Raw genomic sequence first — 20,490 nt, forward strand, 5'->3', positions numbered from 1 at the left:
ATTTTATATTAATTTGTATTAGTTTTTATCTTCCATTTAAAAATCTTTAATAAAAATTATATATTAAAAAAGAATTATTTTTATGATATAAACAAGAATACGATTTTCAAGCCTAGTGCCAAAATCTCTGTTGTACTGTTATTTGTAAATACTAGAAAAAGAAGAAAAAGAAGAAAACAATTAAGTACAGCAAGAGAAAAAACTACTAAAAATAATATAGATAAATATTTCGTTTCTGAGCTCTCTTCTTTGAACTCCAATTGGTTTACAGTGTTTATAAATATAAACTTTAGAAATCGTACTCTAAATATCTGTATTTGCCTTGCTTCATGGATCTGAAAGACATTCTAACTTCAATTTAGTTAAACTTTAACTTTAAGATATCGTTTGTACTGTATCTTTTTTCCAATATTGTGCAAAGTTTGATCTGTTTGTTAGTGTTCTAATCCTTTCCCTTCAGTCTGCTGTTGCATGGAAGCAAACTATCTATTGCACTCACTACTCATTTTGTTCAAAACTATTTTCAAAACTTTCCTTCAAACAATAAAATGTAGAAACTTTGCACTGAGCATTCCTGTATAAAACCAAAAATTAAAAGGAACTGTGAGCACAAAGCACTTAATCTGGCACAACAATAAAGCAGGACAAGACGTATATTTTCTCAATTACATAAATGCATGTTTGTTTATTTCAGGGAAGGGGAATCTTCATTGTCCCTCCAAATTATTCTGATTTATAATTTGCAATAACTTCAATCCTTGGGAACATAGTATGTTGCTGTTAGGAGTTGTATAGTAGTAATAGTAGCTAGTAGAAGTAGCTAGTATTCTTACTGCGGCGTTCAGGGCAGGTTATCTTTCTCTAATTTATATGAGTGTTTTGATCTTGTTCTTCATCTGAAAATTCTGCTAAAGTAGACTTTCTATTGGTAATGAAAATCAGATATTCTGAGCCATGCTTCCTACTTCTTCCTCTGGGGCAGTCTCTACAAGTAATACCTACTAGGTAGGTGTGGAAGAGGGGAGAAGCCCAATGGAGCAATTTCAACACATCCATTGGCTGCTGGTAAAGTATTTAGCACTCTTTAGGTAAACATGTACCATGCTTAATAGTAACCATGTACCATGCTTAAAGGTTTGGGGGTTTCAAGAAGTACAGAGCATGCTGTGATGGAAAGTGGGCAAGATTGCATCATATTCACAGGCACAGTTAGGAGTTTTTTACTTTTTAATTCAATTTGGCAGATCTTTCTAAAATTTAAGACACACTCTGCAATGTTCATGTGCTTTCTGCTTCCAAGTGGGAAATCGAACGTTCAATGTTTTGGACTCTCCCTAATAAAATTTGGGGTATAGTTGGATAGGATTGAGGGTGGGGCTGAAAAAAAAGATTCAGGGGCTACATGTGGCTGAGTCACTGTAGGTTTCCCACCCCTTCTTAAGAATTTTAACTTTGTATGGTTCTATGATGGTGGGTGAATCAGTGACAGGGGTATAAAGAAACTCCTGGCCTGTTCTCTAAACAAGACAAATGGTTAGATTATAGGAATACGAAAGGCCTATTATTTAAGTGCTATACACAAACCTTATAGAATTAGTACTTTCTTGATTTCAATTTTTCCTTCTAAGAACAATAACATACCAAGAGTGAAAAAGAATGTGGTAAACCACATAAGTTAAAAACAAGTTTCAAAAACTCAAATGATAGCTTTGTCACAATGAGTCATGTGCATTGCTATTGCAAATGATGCACATCTTTAGTTAATGCATTCATAACTGTTTTACAAGGTAGATCACTGGAAATTTTTATGATGATATTAACTAAGGAAACTAAGAGTTACCATAAAGGCACAGAGATGACTCTAGAACAATAAGAATTGAAAGCAAAGAATATTTTGCTCTATATTACATATTTACACAAACAATATTGTTTAGTTTACTAATGTAAGCCTTGTTGTTACATAAAACAAATTGTCAATGAATTTCTCCACACTGAGAGACTTTTCAGGATGCCTCTTCAGAAAAATGTTTTTTACCCTTTCGTCCCAGTCTAGCGTGATCAGCTTGAGTATGTTTTCAAAATGGGTACGGAAAGGTTAGGTGATGGAAAGTATTTACAACCTCTCATTTGTCATGCAAATTCTTATCATGCAGACCTACTATTGATTTATCAGACGTGTGATCTGTTCTGGGAGAGAGTTTGCTGAGTGTTGGGATAGTTGCTTTTCTTTGAGAAGCAGATAGTTGAGAAGCATGAAAAGCAAGTTGTTGGGGAAAAAAAACTAAGGACGGGAAAAGAGGATAGGAGTAGATGAAATTTTTAGGGAAAATAATCATGTACCTCTCTTGATATGGCTTTATTGAACCAATAAATATTTAGTTATGAATGAAGATACAATATTGGCCTTGATTCTGAGACTCTCCATCTGGTTTTTCTGCTTTTTTGAAATAAAGCAATGAGTGAAAATAGCTTTTTGTGTAAACAATAACATTCAGCTCTAGGCCGAACATGTCAACATTGTCTAGCATTTTGCTGTAAAGTTCCAGCCTTAGGGATGGAGGGGGAAAAAAAAGAGGACCTGGAAATATGTCGAGAATTAAGGGGGGGGGGGGTAGGAAAACTTCTTTCTTGGAATAATCTGTGTTTAAATGACATGCTCTTAATTCTTAACTAACAAATATCATTGAAAAAATAAGGAAATGCTTATATTTAAACGTTTGGGGAGTTCGTAATTCCAGACCATTTTAAGCATATGATGATCTGATAGCAAATTGAAAAGACAACTCTTAGTCACTTATGTGTGAGTACAACTTCAGGTTTAAAGTGAAAAGCAGCTTGCTTCAAAATCCTTCTATATAAATATTGGGCTCATTGTCCAAACTTACCACCATGTAGCAAAATCTAACTTTCAAGTGGTTTTTTAAAAAATTTCTGATAGAAGCAGAACACATGCAATATATTGATGTCTTGCTTTGATTCTACATATATAAGTTATCGTGAGAGAACTGTACCTCTTTAGCTGGTCAGTGTTGCTTAGTTGAGACTCTGCGACTCTGCTTTCCTTCCATCATCACATACCAGAATAATGAACTTAGAGACTCCTGGGCAGATGAGGGTTCATAAGATATTTCATGAGTTGTCAGGCGATCTGTTCAGAACTTGGCACAAACTTCAATGCTGCCATTGAATGTCTCTGGGAAATATTTCATCCACTCTCAAATAATCCAAAGCTGTAATATTGCCAGCCTGTTATAAATAAAAGGTTCCAACTGTACAGAGCATCAAAAGTAAGAGCATCTCTCTGGTCTGTTCTCCATGGTTTGGAGAAAAAAAGGTTCTATAGATGCTCCTTTTCCTGCTGCTCCTTGGAAACGGTGATTAATAATGTCCCATAGATTGGAATTCGTGGTTATGTTTCTGGAGAAGGAATGCATAGCACTCATAATGTAGCAGCTGGGAAAAAAGGCAGGATAGATAAATAGAAGAGTGGTTGATGATTGTATGATTGTATAGAAACTAAGCCAAATTTATGTAAAGAATGCTGCTGTAGCATTGCAACAGTTTGAAAGGGCCTCTCCCAATTGTCGAGTTAAAATAGCATCCACCCATCCTTAAGTGAGCACAACACAGTGCCAGCATTTCCTGTTCCCATTGCCAATCCCTACCATAATCCAAATCCAAATTTTATTGTGTTTTCTTGATTTGTTATGGGGAGGTGAACTCAAAAACAATGGAAAGATCAAACTCTGGGAGGAGGGATGCCTATGGTAGAGATTGACTAATGACAAAGCTTTATAGATTTTGCATGCTTAAAGCTACCATGTGTTGGCTTAAGGAGAGAAATACCACTTTAAAACTGCTACACTTAGTGATGACTAAAGGTTACTCATGGGCTGTTTATGAAATGAGGGCAATGTTGGGGAGTCAAGGGAAAAGGCTTGCATTGTCATGGCCTACTTGGCTATTGTCAAGTGCAGGTGGAAACAGAGTCTCAGGGCAGGCATCAAAGAGAAGGAGTGAAAATAAGACAGTGAATGTATAAACAGAACTTAGGATTCCCTAAAACACTTTGCTTTCTTCTATGAAAAAGGATATTATCTAGTTATTCATTTATTAGGCTTTATCCAAAGCAATACCCAAAACTGAAACCTAGCAGATATTCAAGGACATAGTTCTTGATACATCACTTTTATTAATGTTATTAGATAAATTATAATTAGAGCAGAACCAGCTACTGCAAAGGATAAATTCGTGTAGGCTATACCTGGGTGTTCAAATCTCATGACTCTTCCCACTTTCCTCTATGCTTAGAGTTGCCAGGTCTGCTTCCAAAAAATAGCGGACAAGCGGGGGGGGGGGGGNGGGGGGGGGGGGGTTAAGTAGTAAAAAAAGTAGACTGTACAGCTTTAGATTACGTACCATTTCATCATAAAGCTTTTGAATAAAAAAAATGTCCACTATTTTGTGAAAAATAGTGGACATAATGTGAAAAAAGTGGACTGTCCACTCAAATAGTGGACACCTGGCAACCCTATCTATGCTCCCCTACAAACTGAGGGCTAGCTGTAGAAAAGGCAGCTGACATTTGCATTATTAAAAATGCAGTAGAAAATGGAAAGCTAATGAGAGCTACACAAGTGCACGAGAATGCATGTTTGTACGTTGTAGGCAGAGTGGGAGAATAAATATTGTTATCGGTTCTAATACAGACAGTGATTATTTGAATTTGTTTTTCATCTTTTGATTGCATTAATTCTTAACTTTCTGGATTTATGTAATTTAGTAGTGAAAATTGAAAATTTCTAATATTCCCAAACATATGAAGAGATTTTTAAAGAAAAAATTTATAGGAGTCAAAAAAGCTGCAAATTAGGTTGAGGATTCTGTAGCGATTTGTTTTGTTTTACTTTCAGTTCTTAAATTTGGACAGTGTGGCCTTTCATTTCAAAACATTTCTAACCCTTAGTTTTTCTATGAACGTTTTAAGAATGCAGAGGAACTTCTGAATGGGTCAGTATAGGAATGTGCTCTAAACATGCCAAGTGAAGTGGGCTTAAATTGTTGAATGCAACCAATGTTGGAAGGGCATTGTACTGTGTCAAGGCACCACAGATCTCTCTTTTTTCTCACAAGTAGCAGAAATCAGCTAAACAAATACATATATACATCTTTGTGTGAGGTGTCCCTTTTGTGCAGTTCTTTTTTCTTGGGGCAAAGGGTAATCCTGGCTAAAGTTTTCTTTTCTTTTTTCTTATTGCAGAACTTGAACAGTTTTGGTTATTGAGGGTCCCCCCCCCATAAAAGAAGTGCCCTAAATTTAAGTCTCTTTCTCTTTGTGTGTATGTATTTTAAATAGTGTTGATCTTGCTGGTTTTTCAGTCAGGCTTTCTAAACTCAGCTTTACCAAGATTCTATTCCTGTGATTGAGAACTGACAGCATGCCAGCACGCAGCTTTCTTGATAAGAAGAGAAATACAATAAATAAGAGGATTTGATTGCTCTCCCTGCCTCTTTTCTTCCCTGCCTCATCATTCTGGTATGAATCACTTTGAATTGGCAGCATGTCTGAGACCAAGAGCCTGCTAAAATTACATTAGTCGCTTTGCTTGCCCACAAGCATGATTAAATGCTATAATATTAGATTCATATTTGGAGCAGTCATTCTTCCCCTGCTACCACTCAAAGGAGAAAGAAAAGGGAAGGAAAAGGATGCTGTGACATCTTGGAACTAATCCTGGGTCTAGGCAGCAGATGCTCAACCACTCACAGAGTGTAGATGATTTCAGATATGAGGTGAGTTTATTCCCCAAGCACGCTGCTTCCTCCCCAGCATCAAGCACTGAGTCATCATTCCTTGACTCTGTTCTTGCCCCATAAGTGGAATATTACAGATGTGACCTTTTTTGTTTTTAGCTAAATTATTGTTCTGTGCATCTTGCTTGTTCCAAGCAAACTCTCTTGAACTTTTTCAAAGCCAGGTTTACCTGGAACTTGTTTTGCTACCACCGAAAGAGACTTTACAGCATTAGCATTAATATGGTTTGTTGTCAATGTAAAATTCCCCTCCCAATGGGATCTTACTGTTTAAACCAAAAATTATCAAGATGGTAAAAACAAATAAATATGGATTTGAATAGGAAATAAAAAAGACATTCTTTTGCTGTTGCCACCTAGGAGAAATTATTTTAAGTACACTGTAAGATTGGCAGGTTAAGCATTGGCAGGCTAGAAGATTTATCAGTCCAGGATAACTTTGTTTATTCCCAGATACTGTAAGTGAATACACAACTGCAGCCTTAAATAATTTTTTTTAGTCTAAATGAAACAGTGGGAATTATTTTTACTAAGCCTATAAACAGCTATTAAAACATAAAAACTAGTCATTTGACATTATAAAGTCAGTGAAGAGAAAATTATTAATTTATTTATGCATTATTTATATGAGCAGCTGACAACATTACAATTTAAAAATACAAGTAAAAACCTGCCCCCCAAAAACATATAAGGCAAACATTTTCTAAATTATGCAGAACATTTATTTTGCTTTCTTGTATCTTAGATTTAAATGTTGATAACTTAGAGTAGGATATCCTGGTTCTTCATGCCCTGAAGGGAAACAAAACATTAGAAATTACAAGACAATTCAGATTCTTTCTTTAGCTGAAATGGGACAATGGAACCAGAACAATATGACACATAGATATGAATCACAATTCACAATTGCCGTGAATGCTTTGTATTGTTTTACTTCTGTACTTGCTGTGGGTATCCTATGATCTGGATCAAAGGATTTAATCAAACTTGATTGACAAGTGAAGAACACTGCCTTGGGCCTTAGTGGCCTATTAACGTTAACCTTATGAGTTTATTTTTTTTGTACAGATATTTCTCAACTTCAACTAGTATCATCTGCAAATTTAATGAGTTCCCCTTCTACTCCTTCATCTAAATCATTTATGATGATATTGAAGAGTTTTGGGCCTAGAACAGGACCTTGAGGTAGGTACCCCACTGCTTACTTCCTCCATATATATGTAATTCCATTAAGGACTACACATTGAGTACAATTTGTCAGCCAGTTCCAAATCCATCTGGTAGTGATGCTGTCTATCCCACATTTTTGTAGTTTACCAAGCAGTAGGTTGTGGTTTACTTTGTCAAATGCTTTACTGAAATCTAAGTATACTATGTCCACTGCATTTTGCTGGTCCACTGGTCCACCACTCAGGTAGATTAGCACTCTAGATCATTATCAAGTCAGAAGGCTACAAGAATTTATGGACTAACTCCAGTGGGGGGATTCAAATATGTGAACAACCGGTTCTCTGTGTGGATGCCATTTCTGGAAGTCCATTCTGGGCCTGGGCAACAAAAAAATTAGCTACTGGTTCTGCCGAACTGGTGCGAACTGGCTGAATCCCACCAATGACTAACTCCAGATATATGGCAATCAACAGAAAATAATCAATCATTGATTGATTGATGGGTTAGATATGTATAGGATAGACCAATATTTTATTTTAATTAGGAGATATTAGTGGAGGAAGAAAAAAAATAAGACTTATGATAAAATTAAGGAACTAGAATATACTTGGAAGGGATACCTGAATTGATAATGTGTTTATTTAAAGTTAAACTTGATCATGGTAATTGTAAATTCATAAAGCTCCAAAACAGGTTTAGGATTAATAGAAATTTAAATTAGAAATGGACTATCTTAAATATATTAAGCTATTTGAGGGAAATAGAGAGGGAATATTTGATGTATTGATTTGAGTTATTCATATATGGTTTTATTTTTGGATGTTTGATTACCCCAGCACCACGGTGTGTCTTGAGCACTTTGTTCTAAGAATTAAAAAAAACAATAAAATTTGTTAAAAAAAAAAGAAAATAATCAATCCATGCCAGCAAATCTGGAGAATGGCACAGTGGTCAACAAATTGACAGAGCTCAGTGTACATGCCAAGACTAAAGAAAGGAGACTTAACAAAGTGTACAAAGAGTCATGCAATATCCTTAAATCTGCATGCTAGTAAAATAATGCTTAAGATCCTCCAATGCAAATTAGAATTCTACATGAAACCAGTTCAAGTTGGTTTTAGAAAAGGACAAAGGGCACTTGTGTGAATACAATAAAACCAACAATTAAAACATATTGTAAAACCACTTAAAATACTTAAATAATTAAACAAAACTGCAAGAAAGTTAAAATCAAAATATATACATTGCATAACCAACACACAGGCTCCCTCTTTGAGGCCTTTCCATAAAGCCAGAAGGGTTGGGGGATTCTCCCTCACATTAGGGTGAATGATATTCCAAAGGGTAGGTGCCATAGAAGAAAAGTCCCATCTCCTAGGCCACATCACATGCTTTCCTGCTTGATCTGATGGACAGGAAGATGTAATTGGGGAGAGGCAGTCTTTTGAATTATCTGGTGCCATGTTAACTAGCTCTTTAAAAGTCAAAACCAGAAGCGTGAATTTCAAATTAATAACCTAATGCAACTCTCAGAGCAGAGGTATGATGTATGTCCTCCTAAGGGTATACACAACTGTAGGTGGCACTGCATTTTGCACTAGCTGAAACTTTTAGAGATTCTTCAAGAGCAGTTCCAGTGTTACGATAGTCCATTTGAAAGTAGAGTGTAAGTAACTGTGAGTAGATTCTCATACTCCTAGTCACAATTGCCACCTACTTCTTGACCAGAAGTCATGAGTCCAGAAGGACATCTCAATTGCCCACTGGGTTTGTTTGGGGCAGTGCCAACCCATCCAGCATAAAAAATGGTGAAGTCTCATATCCACGAAACCCTAAGATCCAAAGCCACTCAGTCTTGCCAGGATTCAGCTGGACTCTGTTGTTCCCCATCTTGACCCCCACAACTTCCAGGTACTGGGACAAGACATCAACTGCATTGCTTAATTCACCAGAGGTAGAGATGTATAAATGGATATCATCAATGGACACTTTGCCTCATGGTGATGAATGATCTCATCCAGCAGTTTTATATAGTTATTAAACAGGAGAGGAGAAAGTACCGAACCCTGAAGAACCCCACATAGTAGGGGCTGAAGGTGGTAGGAAGGAAGAGAACCAGCTGACCACTTTCAACCTTGTCAGAGATCATCTAACAGAGGTCCCCAACCTGTGGGCCATGGCCCACTACCGGGCCGCGGGCTTTTGGCCACTGGGCTACCTGAGTAGCTGGCCAGTGCACGTGGGTGCGTGCACGCGCACCCTCTATTTGCGCTAGCGTTGCGGTGGCACGTGGATGCTAGCAATACTGTGAGCATCATACAAGCACTAGCTAGCATCACCATGAGCGCACCCCCACTCGCGCTAGCATCGCAGCAGTGTGTGGGCTCTATCATCGCTGTGAGCACACACTCCCCCCGCTTGCACTAGCATTGCAGCAGTGTGTGGGTGGTAATGTCGCTCGAGTGCTTGTGGCCCCATTTGCATTGTGCACACAATCGTGGCCCCATTTGTGCGCGCGCTTGTAGTTCCGTTCGTGCACGCATGCACACACGCGTAAAGGCATCTCTACCCCCCCCTGCACCGAATTGCCAAGCAAGAAAGGTTGGGGACCCCTGATCTAAAAGCATGGCCAATGCTGTTTCTGTCACATGTCCAGGTCCGAATCTTGACTGTTGGTACTCTTCTCTTGCTCTGAAAATGCACACATCTGCATGGTTGATGTCATATTACTTCACATTGTGCATGTTCAAATATTAATGCATTTCTGCTGTTAAAAATAGTCTGTTCAACATTTATAGTATGGAACAATATACCCTCAAGAGTAAATATCAGAATGTTATATTTTGCTATAGCAAAGATTGTTTATCAGTAGCACACAGCACCTGTTCTCCAGAAGGCATATCTGCAAGATCATATTGATGAATTAATTATGTTTCTAAGTATATTAAAAGACAAGTATTTTCTTGCAACAATATTATTTGGTTTTTACATCCAGCAGGGTCAGGCAGTGTCTTCTTTGTAGTGGCCCCTGGTCTTTGGACACACTTCCCTCTGCGTTTTGCCATACTCATCATTTACTGGCCTTCAAAAGATTGAGCATTCTAATCTTGGTTGTTTTCTTGCAGACGTTTCATACCCAAACTAGGTAACATCATCAAGGACCCCTCATTTCAACCTTGAGCTACAAATATTCTCCTTTTGAAGCCAATAAAGGAGAATATTTGTAAAGGCTGTAAAGATGTGGCTTTTCCTATAGCCTTTAGGGAGATGTGAGATGATGCGACGCTGGAACCAGGGAAACTCTACAGTTGTTACGAAATATCTATGTGTATGCAACGTTTGGGGCACTGAGTATATCCTGTTTTTGAAAAACTGATTTTAAAAAACCGGATCTGAAAGGTACCCTGCGCAAAATATATTTTTTTAATACTCAATGATCAAAGTGAAAGTAAAATTCTTACTTTGGAAAAAATATCAATTAAGCGTGTTGCTGTTTCATTTCCTACCTTTTTAATTCTATGAAGTTTACTTTTGCAATCCATCATTTATCACCCAAACTTTAGCTTCCTCTGCTTCTTATCATTTCAGGCTTATTACTGCCAGGCTTTGCTAAACCTAGGTCAGGGGTAGGCAACCTCGGCTCTTTTATGACTCATGGACTTCAACTCCCAGAATTCCTGAGTCAGCATAGCTGACTCAGGAATTCTGGGAGTTGAAGTCCATGAGTCATAAAAGAGCCGAGGTTGCCTACTCCTGACCTAGGTATACTTCATTTTAAAGATTTTTTTAGGACAATTTTGAGCTAATTTATTTATTTATTTATTTATTTATTTATTTTATTACATTTATATCCCGCCCTTCTCCTTATTCTTTCTCACTGCCTATAAATGCACATGCTTGTTGATCTATGCCCTTCAATTGTCTGTACTTAAATGAGCATTTGGGTAATTTATTCCACAAGTTAGGTGTCAAAAATACCTATTGCTTTGATTAGTAAAGCAGCCATTTCCTTGACAGGAAAATAGTTCAGAACAGCAGTCCTTATTTTGATCTTAGGACCCCTTTGCCTTCTTAAAAATGATTGAGGATCTCAAAGAATTTTGGTTTATGTGGATTCTTATCTTATTCTATCTATCGATATTTACTATATTAGAAAGTAAAACTGAGAAATTTAAAAATATTGATTATTTGACTTTGCAGACCATCAGAAAGTTTCCCAGAGCACATTTTGAGAACTGCTGGTTTAGGGCAGCCTTTCTCAACTAAGGTTCTGTGAGAGGCCACTAACCGTTTTGTGAGTGATTGTGATTTAAAAAAGTAAATATTATTTATTAAACGTTGTGTGCGATGCAACATTAGCATTCGCAGTGGTGGGAATTTTCAGATGCCACAAATCAGTGGCTGGCCTGTTCCTTTACTGCTGTTCTTAAAATTGTGAAACATGGATTGTTTAAGCTAGAAATGGATTGTGTTTCGAAGTTTTTGTATTTTGTGTGATTTTATGCAAGGATGTGTGACCAGGAAATTATTTCAATTGTTTCTCCAGCATGTTGAGAAAATAGCATCCATGAGCTATTTTGACCATCAAGATAAAATGGCAAGAGCTGGATAAGTGTCTTCCCATATGGGCCAGCATATGTTTCTTGCCTGGTCTATTACTAGTTCAATGAGTCTCTGCACTGAAAAGGCAAAGGTAAATCTCTCTCTGTCTCTCTCTTCTTTTTATTGAGAACTTCTATTTGATTACTCAGTAGTCTTTTAGCATTCTGCACATCATCTAACAAGGAGTATTTTAAATTCAAAGCTCCAATGCCCTTGACCACCAAAGTTCAGTGGTGGAATGATTGAAAAAATGTTGCCATCGTAATTTACCACTTTCAGATTTGTTATATAAACTGTACCAGCAGACCTAGCACATTTAAAAAAAACACAGCAAAATAGCATTAACCTCAGAAGACAGAAAATTCACGCATGTATGATTCAGATCCACTGGCTCTCCTTTACTGTTTCACTCTGCATCATCGTTTTGCAACGTTTCACATCTCTTCACACTCAAATTTAGTCTGATTGTGGCTATCAAAAGTTGCCATCTGGCCTCTGATTTACATGTATATTTGTCCTAGCCAGCCTGAAGAGGAGAAACAGTTGCTTCATGAAAATCTTGCTTATTTAGAGCATCAGGAACAGTTGGAAGATTTCACAAAACAATGAAATTTGTTAGTACTGTATTCCTCTATACAGTATACAGGGTACCACGATCTTGTTAAAAATCTGTTGATAATGGAAACTTGTGGCAATTTAGAAGTACTCTTTTTTTTTTAAAGAAAAACTAATAGGTGTTGATGAACATCTGGCTCAGAAAGGTCCATCCATTACAAATGAATTTTAAAATGGTCTGTGTTCTCTGGCAATAAGCACAACCAAAGGAAACTAAACTGTCAGAGGGTGTGTGTGTGTATGATTCTATATTAGGAATCTTGATATTTATATACAAATGTCAAAACCTTGAAAGAAAAGCGTGTTTAGAATGCTGCATACTAAAAGAAACATTATTGGCTACTAAAACTATTATTTGAACTTCCCTGGACATAAAAGCCATAGACAATGCAGTAAATGGATTTAATATTTGTTATGCTTAACATACACTTATTAAAATTATTTGTATTTAGCCATGCCCGAATTACATTGCACTGATTTTATTTTTCTGTTCCAAGTATAATTAGACCTAAACTGAATCCTCTGATTCCAAAAAGTTGGAAATATTTAAAAAAATCTGCATAACAAAATAGAAAATAACGGTCCTCAGTTCATGCCTGTTGAAAACCAAAAGGTCTAAATACATATTAATTTTATAAGCCTTCTTACTCAAAATGGCTATTTCAGGTGATAATATTAAATGAACAGTGTTCTTGATGCCGTCTCAACTTGGTTGTTTACTGGCAGACATTTCTTTACCCAATTCAGTGCAGATGAGCCTGGAGTTTGCTGCCTGTTTAAATGAACAGTCCTATTAAAAGGACTGTTACTTAATAAAGTACGGTAACAGTCCTTTTAATAGAGCTTATTAAAAGGCTTCTTAAACATTACAGAAATTGGGTAGGAAAACTTAGTTATCTTTTGAGCAATTGTTTGGAACATCACTGAAACAATGAAGATTGCTTGTATGGAAGAAGATTGAATGAAGTACATCAATAATTTTCACCAATATTTGAAAGAAAGAAATTATTTGTCTTGAAAATTGAATAAGAATTGTACAAATTACAATTTAGGATGGTAAGCCACCCTGAGCAACTTGCTTGAGTTGGGCTGTTTTATAAATTGAATGAATGAATAAATGAACGAACGAACAAACAAACAAACAAACATGTATATTTGTTGACTTTAAATTGATGTTCTATGACATTGTATCAGACCTCTAACTCATGACTTTACCTTAACAAATATATTAGTCTGTACAATTTAGTAAATGGTTTAAGTTCAATAAGCAACAGTATGTGCAGCCTTGTAATGGTAGTACTTTGAAATGGGGGGAAATCCCCTTTATTACAGAGCCATGTCTGTATCTCTATATACCACAAAAAGATAAAGAATTGTTTATTGCACTTGATGACATGACTTAAAAGACAGTTTTATGCAGCTCAGGATTTCCCATCTCCTGAGACAAATAGCACAGTTTATAATAATAGTAATAATCAAAATGGACTTACATATTGCTACTTCACTCACTGCAGCAATTATTTTTAGTCTAAATTTTGCCACTCAACATGATTTTGAACACACTGGAACTCTTACCATAAATGCATTTACTTGGATGTATAAGTAGGACTTAAAAGTTCTCTGTCGACAGGAGTGGTTATTTTATTTTTAATATTGCCTCTAAATTAACAATCTTTCAAAAAGGTTTTGGTCCAAATCCCATACTGCTTTTTGTTCTTTATTTTATGTAAATGTTTGAACATTTCATGTATACACCCATATTCATACAGCATCTCTGACTCACTCTTGACACTCTCCCCAAAGATTCTCAAGTGACGCACATAAAATAAATAAAAGCATGATTGTCTTTATTCACAGCATGCATATGTATAAAACATCATAAAATGCTTAAAATCTAAGCATTTTTTAAATAAAAGATTGTTATAATTAGGATAGTGCTCACAGGGGAAATTCCATTATATTTTTAGAGGCTTTGTTCTGTAGACATAATACAAATCCAGATGTATTCTAAAACCAGCCACAAAGGTCTTAAATTTCAAATTTCACAATAGCTATTTTTTTTTAAAAAAAGAAGGCAAAAAGTCAGTCTGACATTATTCCATTTGCTTTATTTGTCTTCTAAAAAGAGGGCTATCCCTTCTTCTTCTTCTTCTTCTTCATCATCATCATCATCATCATTTTTCAACAGTTTTCTATTTGCATCAGTCTGGATTTTTGAAGAAATATATCTATTGCCCAAACAAATAGAAATATTTATGTTCCCTATAAGTCGCAGATGAAATAAAATGATGTCGCTACATTACCAGTACTATAGACTTTTTTTTAAATAGTAAATAAATCAGTTCTGACAAACAAATGAAAGAGACAAAATGTATCCGACTTTTTCTTCATCAAATGAAGCCCCTGTAGCTTTCCCATCTGTTTAGGAAGAGCTCTCATAGAAAAAACCTGTCCTGGGCAAGTTACCGGTAGTTATACATTATTTATTTTTTCACTAGGATCTGACTTGTCTTAGCCCGTGCATTTTTATTCTGTCACCTTTATTTCATTTGCCAACTACAAGGTCATTTGTTCTGGTCCCATACAGTAAACTATCAAGCAGGCTACTGCTGTGAAATAAAAAGTGTATGGAGACAAATGCTGTGTTTCATTTCTCAATAACTGAGCATTATATCCAGAAGTTATGCCCACTGTCACAAAATAAGGTTTCCCTAATCGTAATTGTATGAGGTTGATGGGTATTCAATTCATAAATTACAGGAAATAAGAACAAATCTGTAATTTATTAGTGGTTTTCACTTTCAAAACTTCATTCTGAGCATTGAAAAGAAAGTTTCCAGAACAGGCTCACCGAAAATGTTGTCTGGGCATTACATTCAATAACCAGGACATCCAGTAAAGTTTGTCACATCCTACTCCATTGTTACTTCAAATAGAATCAGAATACTAATACTAGCCCATTTATATCAGCTAGTATTATAAACTATATTATAAACTAGCATTATAAACTATATAAATCTATAGATTTAAACTATGGGGTGAGATAGAGTAGAATCCATTAACCCTTCCTTTGACTAGGGACAGAAGGTATGAGTACCTATAGATTTAAACTATGGGGTGAGATAGAGTAGAATCCATTAACCCTTCCTTTGACTAGGGACAGAAGGTATGAGTACTTCACCCTTATCCTGTTGAAAAGTGCATAAGCCATTTGCCTCCTCTTCCATTCATTCAAGGCCTCTTAGTAAAGTCACTGACTTGGGGGAAAAAAGAGATAAAATTGCATTAATAGCCAACAGCAGAAGGGGAAGTTGAGAATCATGTGTAGTATATTTTTTATAATATACCAATGCCAGTTTAGAATATTTATGCACAAATGATTAGGAATGTGGGCTATAACCTTCTTTACTGATTTCATTCTTGGCAAAGTGATTTTGGGCTAAGAGCAATGGTAACCTTATCCAGGCGTCTTGCATATTCTAACCTTTTAGTTACAGTATTAAGATGCTATTTATATATTCCTATAAATATATATTTTCAGAAGGGAAGGAAAAAAATGTGCCTGTATGAACTAACCTCGCCACAGCACATATTTTATGGGAGATGAGAAATTTTGTAGGGATGGTAGATAAATAACTTTATATTCAAATGTGAAGTAAATATATCAAACTTTACATTTTCTGCAAATACACAAATAAAACTTAATTATTATTTGAAATATGCATTTTAAATATTGTAATGCAACTTGCTAAGAATTTTAAACTAAAAAAATAGAGGAACTGAATTCTCAAACCTTTTTTTCCCCAAAAGTCCTCCATCCTCTGCCCCATGAAGTAGATAATTTTTGCCGTGAACCTTTCTCTTCCAGAAAATGTGTCAACTGGCATCTTCTCTTGAACTGTACCTGTGTATCAGAGATAGGAGTTCCACATTCTGCCTTACTCTCTGGCAGTTATACTGCAAAATTGAAAAATAAAATAAAATTCAATAATTGCAAATGTTTCATCTTTGCATAGCATTATGTCAGCCTTGTGGTAGTCCAGACAAAACAAAATAATTAATGAATTAATTTTACTACTGCTTTATGTTATTACATTAACATAATCTTACAAGTCTGAAAGTACATTTCTTACAGCCCCAAAACTAGAAAGTTTCCCTTCTGAGATGTTTGTCACACCCACATTCCTGCTGGGGGCTAAGCTGCCTGTTGCTCTGATCACAGCTCCCCCCCCCAACCTCCACATACCTTTACAAATGAAGATATGTGGCCTTATTGCTATATTAGCCCCTCCCCAGCTTGGAAATAAATCAATCTCATAGGATATATACAAAATTAAACTTTGCTAGAAAGGACGATAACATTTTAACCACCACTACCTTCTCTAACCTTAAATATTAGAATGCAGGGAATCAATTTTGGAAAAAAATAAATTACAGTGCTGCTCAGGAACCCCGGAATCTTACAAATGGAAATAAGTGGAATCAGAAAAAGGACATAACAGAATATAAAAAGTAAGTATAAAATTGCTGCCAAGCCACAAGATGGTGCTGATTCCCCTATCAGCTTTTTTATTTTTGAGAGGTTAATAGCATATTTTTTTTGAAGATTTGATTCACATTGACATGCAATGTGATGTCTTTAAATTATAGCATGAAAATAAAGATGGTTGAAACACACATGGAAAACAAAGAAGCTAAGTATAATCCTAAGTAGACATTTATTTACTATATTTGTACGTTGCTCTTTCCTAAAGCTCTATTTCCACTAAAGTGGCCCCCTTCAATCAATTATTCTTTTCTAATTCAATTTATCTGGATTTTCTTTCCATCTTTCTGATAATTTCAACCTTTAAACTAGGGCTGAAGGAGACTGATCTCAGTTTTCTGCTCCTTTTCACTCTGGCACATCACTTCTTGTCCATCTTTCTTTTCCTAGAGTTTCCCAAAGGAAAAAAAGAGGAGAAAGGATAGGGGATTTGATTCTATATATAACAAAGTCTATGTACCTCAGAGTCTATGTTGACTGAAATTCTTGTTGTCTGATTATCATTTAAATTGATTGTGAAGTCAGTCAACATGAAGTCATGTTGTCAATGTACTTTTATAACAAAGTTATGCTAAGAAAGAATATATAGAAATTCCTATATTTATGAAGATTATTTGCAAAATATTAAATGAAGAAAAAAGTAACTAAAACTGCATTAGACAAAATTGTAAAAAAAAAAAAAAGTATGAAAGTCCCCATATGTAGGAACTCTTTACCACCCCACCCCATCCTAGACATCTGTGAAACAATTTCCCTCATGGTTTTTACAGATCTTTAAAGAGCAGTTTATATCTCTGGACCAAGTTATTGGTATTCATCTTGGGGAGGTTGATTTATTAGTACTGCTTGCTTTTTAAAACGATGTTGATATATTTGTATTATTGCTTTTATAATTGTAATGTTCAAGAGTCTTTTGAATTAGGTGAGATAGAAAAACTTAAATAAATAAATAAGTGCATATGCACATTAAAATAAAAACATGCATGTTAGCAAAAAAAGAGATGAAGAAAACTCAAACTTGACATATTTGCAAAACTGAAGAGCTAATGAAAGTGACAGATTCATTATCTTTAATGCAAATAACCTTTATTTATAATATAAACTGCATGCACATAATTTTCATCCATCAGTGAGCCATGATCAGGGTAAATCACTTTTTGATTCACATTAAAGGATTCCATAGAAGTCAATAAAGACACACAACGTACAGTAGCTAATATTGAATATTAGTGAAGTTATTGCCAATGATCAAATACCTAAAACTATGGAACATCTTTTAAAAGTCCTGCTATTACAAAATTTCAAACAAATGTGTTTCAATGCATTGGAAAGGAATACTGTACATCTGGAAGAGAGTGACTTATGGCATCCATGCAGCATAGTCTACTGCAGTGATGGCAAACCTTTTAGAGACCGAGTGCCCAAAACCTGGCCCATCCCCTGCCCCGCCCCCGCTCCACCCCCTGCTCTGCCCACCCGCAGGGCCACTCACCACAGATCGCCCAGGCAGCCTTGCAGCACCATGGCGGCCACGCCCTCCGCCCACACCCTGCAGCGTCATCTGCATGTCATGGGGCGTGAGGGCGGAGTCTTGCCCCTGCTGCCCAGCTGCCATGTGCTTGGCTGCGCTGCTCCGCATGGGTTGCGCTTGGGGGAGCCTCTCCGGGCAGGCTGCTGATGAGGGGGTTGCGGGGGGAGGTGGGACTGGGGCAATGGCGTGTGTGCCCACAGAGAGGGCTCCGAGTGCCACCTCTGGCATGCGTGCCATAGGTTTGCCACCACTGGTCTACTGTGAATGCATATGGCTTTAGAAAATTGCAACCCTAAACATGGAAATAGTTTAAAACAACCTTGCATTACTCACTATTGCTAGTACTTATGTGTTGCAGTTTGGGCACAGAGACACACAGAACTACAATTCAACATTATTCACGTTAATACTCTACTGCAAATTTGAAACCTAAACTGAGAGGAAGTAGCTATAAGCTACTGTGCAATCTAGTTCAATATTTAATTTTAGCCTAGAGGTGGGGCAGATTATTTTGTTCCCTCAGTTCTACTCTCAAACAAAATATTTAGATGCATGCATAAGTCTTACGTTCTGCAAATTTGGACAGACATCAGTCAAACGTTCAAATATTTCCAAATGAAAATAAATACATCTGCATATAATGTGAGTAGCTTATGTTAAGAGTAGAGATTCTTGAATGGGATTCTAGTTCTTAACTGTAGAAACTTTGGCCACAAATGAGTGGTTTTGTTGGAGGGCGGTTCTTATATCTACAAATGAGCAGTTCTCAAATTCAAATCCTTATAGCAGGAGCATCTTTGAATAAACAGAGGACATAGGTGAACTCCGATGTGACAAACAAAATTAATATCCCTCTTTCCTCAATATATATTTGACAAGAAAACTTTGTCACAGTTGCCCAGACCCAATCAATCTTCTACAGGTATGCAAAACCTGTTTTACTACAGTTCAAGGCTGACTTCCCCATGACGCTTCCTTTTACAACATGATTGAGAAACTGTGCCCCTGCTTCTCACCAATTACGTGGATTGCAATTCCTGGCATAATTTCACTATTATCAGGTTAAGTGGCTAAGGTTACTGGGATCTGTAGTTCAGTGATATATTTGAAGCATAACATATTTCCTGCTTCTGCTTTAGCAATTATATTATGGAATCATTACAGGTTGCAAATTAAAGTCCAGTCTCAAATTGGGAATTGCCCAAAGCCTGTAGAAATAGCTTTGTGAAATTTTCCTTTAATCTTTGACCAGCTAACAAAGAATCGAAACTAAGCTCTCTTCTGTCCCTGAATCTGAGGTAAGAATGTAGAGAATTGCTTCCCAGTCCTACCAGAGAACACCAAAGTAGAGATACCTGAACCCTGAAATGTTGCTTTGGAGGATTTGCTGCTATATTGTGCTTCTATTTTTTTCCCCCTTTTCATTCCAATGTATCCATTTCTCAAAGACTGGAATGGTTTGCCGTTGCCTCATTCCTAGAACTGAGAGAAAGTGACTGGCCCAAGGTCACTCAACCAGCTTCATGCTCACAGCGGGACTAGAACTCACAATCTGGGTTTCTAGTCTCATGCCTTAACCCAGGGTTCTCCAGCCTGCAGTCCGTGGACCGGCACCATTCTGCAGCATGCCAGAAACCTGGCCTTGCAAACAAGTATGCGAAGCCACACACCCTCCGGTCCATGGAAAAATCCCTCTCCACAGAACTGGTGCCCAAAAGGTTATGGGCCACTGCCTTAACCAATACACCAAATTGGCTTTATAGGGGGATTTCCTGCTGTACTGTTCTTGTAGCTTTCAGCAAATGATTCACCGCCTATTTGCTTTTTCTTCTTTCAAATGACTTCTGAAGAAACTCTACATGTAACTGCATCTTAAACATTACTCTTCAGATGTGTCATTAGGTAATTTGTGGTCAGTAATGACTATAGTTAAAATACTTCGGTGCGAATTCAAAAGCACCACAGTTGAGAACTGTAAAACTTTGCTCATATGAATAATAATTTACAAATCCAAAACAATTATTCATATGAATAAGATCTGTGTGGCTTACAGGAGTGGGTCAAATGCAGGAAAAAAGCAAACATAACTCTATTGAATCTGAAAATTAATGGCTGCCATAATAAATCCTGAATTATAACAAGCTTCTCAAACTAGAATCTGTACATAGTCCTTTCCAGGTCTGAAGCATTCTTTTTGATACTTTTCCAAAAA

Source organism: Protobothrops mucrosquamatus, unplaced genomic scaffold, assembly GCF_001527695.2.
Source record: "Protobothrops mucrosquamatus isolate PMUCROS unplaced genomic scaffold, P.Mucros_1.0 scaffold1573, whole genome shotgun sequence".
Lineage (NCBI taxonomy): Eukaryota > Metazoa > Chordata > Lepidosauria > Squamata > Viperidae > Protobothrops > Protobothrops mucrosquamatus.